This window comes from Alexandromys fortis, unplaced genomic scaffold, assembly GCF_014885135.2.
Source record: "Alexandromys fortis isolate MF-2015 unplaced genomic scaffold, M_Fortis_MF-2015_v1.1 scaffold_170, whole genome shotgun sequence".
In the NCBI taxonomy this organism is placed as follows: domain Eukaryota; kingdom Metazoa; phylum Chordata; class Mammalia; order Rodentia; family Cricetidae; genus Alexandromys; species Alexandromys fortis.
In genome coordinates, this window is record NW_026068084.1 from 1175336 (window position 1) to 1177547 (window position 2212).

The window sequence follows — 2212 nt, forward strand, 5'->3', positions numbered from 1 at the left end:
TTATGGGAAGTAGATAAGATTGCCGGGCAAAAAATGGGATCTTGGGGGTGGGGTGGGAGGGGGTAAGGGGAGATGGGGAGAGAAAAGTGAGAAGGGGAGGTTGGGGGGAACTTGGGAAACGGGATGTTTGGGATAAAGGAAGGTTGGATAGGGGAGCAGGGAAGCACATATCTTAATTAAGGGAGCCATCTTAGGGTCGGCAAGAGGTTTGGTGCTAGAGGGGCTCCCAGGTGACCAGGGTGATGTCCCCAGTTAGTTCCTGGGGCAGCTGAGGTCAGAGAACATATTTTGTTTTTTTAGAAAGCATTTATTTTGGAGTGTGTGTGTGTGCGTGCTTGTCACGTCACATGTATAGATGTCAGCAGACAATGAACAGGTATCAGTTCTCTCCTCCCATCATTCTGGGATTAAACTCAGGTCATCAGGCTTGGTGGCAAGTGCTCTTACCTGCTGAGCCATCTTGCCAGTCCATAAGCACGTTATATCCGTATGGATTCATACTGTGCGTCATAATCTAATGCTACTTTATCTTGTTGCCAGTTTGATCCAGATTTGGCCTATGTGATCTCTTCTGACTGGACAAATGTATTGGTCTGTTCACATGGCCCCACAGGTATGTCATTCTGACACATGATAAGCTATTTTATAATTCTGGAGGCTGGAAGGCTCTTGGTAACTTAGCTCCATTTAAGTTGTCTCTTCGTGGATTGGAGAGAGCCACCCACTCACTGAACCCTCATGTAGTTTTCAGTTAACGCATATTGAGAAGGAGGGATCTGTCCTTCCTTAGAACATAATCATCTTACTTAGGATCCCAGCTTTCACTTATGTAAATCACCTCTCAAAAAGCTTAACTACAAAAAGCCATATTTAGTCTCTAGAAGTCCGGCATATGAATTTTGCAGAGGATATAAACTGTTCAGTTTACCTCATTGTGGTTTTCTTCCCCCCACATTCATATTCTTCTCATATGTAGAAACCACTTTCATTTTACCCCACAATCCCAGAGAGCTAACTTATTTTACTACAGACCACAAAGTCAACACAAGGGATTGTTTATATCAGTCATGGTGAGACCTATGTCTCCCTCCAAGGCAGAATTCCTCTCCAGCTACGAACCCGTGACACCACATGATATGTGCTTCCAGAGAAACAGTGGCTCAGGAAGCTTAGAAGAGACATTTCCATTCCAAGAGCGAGAAATCAGGAAGAAGGATGTGTTGGGGCCCAAGTAGAGAAAACCAACAGCAAAGAACAGCAATAGCAAATTTCATTAAATACAAAGGCATGAGAATAATCTTGTCTGGCTATTCTCTGCCTTCCTTCCCAGTCTTGCGTGGCTGTTTGAGTCCCGAGCTCTACAGGTTGATTTCCCTTCTGTGTGTATCCATGTAAATTGTTGCTTCACCTTTTTAATCCTGGTTACCTACTTATACAGCTATTTGTACATGTCTTTTGAATTTTAAGGTTATTAAAGACATCAATAGGGGGCTGGAGAGGTGGCTCAGCGGTTAAGAGCATTGCCTGCTCTTCCAAAGGTCCTGAGTTCAAATCCCAGCAACCACATGGTGGCTCACAACCATCTGTAATGAGGTCTGGCGCCCTCTTCTGGCCTGCAGACAGAATATTGTATACATAATAAATAAATAAATAAATATTAAAAAAAAGACATCAGTTGACAGAAAAAGAGCTCAGTTTCTTGCATGTGGGGGCTTTCTTCTGTAGCAAGCTGTGAGTGTCCTTAATTCTCCTTGTCAGACAGCTATCATTTAAACATTTAGACCTTCAATTTTCGCTCTCTGAAGATCAGGTTTATAATATTTCAGAAACCTTAATCTTAAGCCAGGCAGACTTTGTGAGTAATAGGTTACAATTGTCCCTGAGTATAGATGATTTCTACAATGCCAATTGTTATATAGCTTCTGCTCAAAGATTTTCAAGAAAGTGATTTCTTTTGATAAAGACTTTTTCCCTTTTTTGGTCATTGAGAAATGTATTTAATATCTTTAAATTTTACATTTACTGTCTGCTAAAAGAATTCAATTCTATTTACTATAGTAAGGCTTAAAGGATCAGACTGGCTATATCTTTAAGATAGCTATCCTTTGCTGCCTCGAGGTTGTGATTTGTTCAGTGTTCATCTTTCCCTCTACTGGCTGGAAAAGTACTTTTTTGTTTTTTTTTGGTTTTTTTTTTTTTTTTTTTTTTTTTC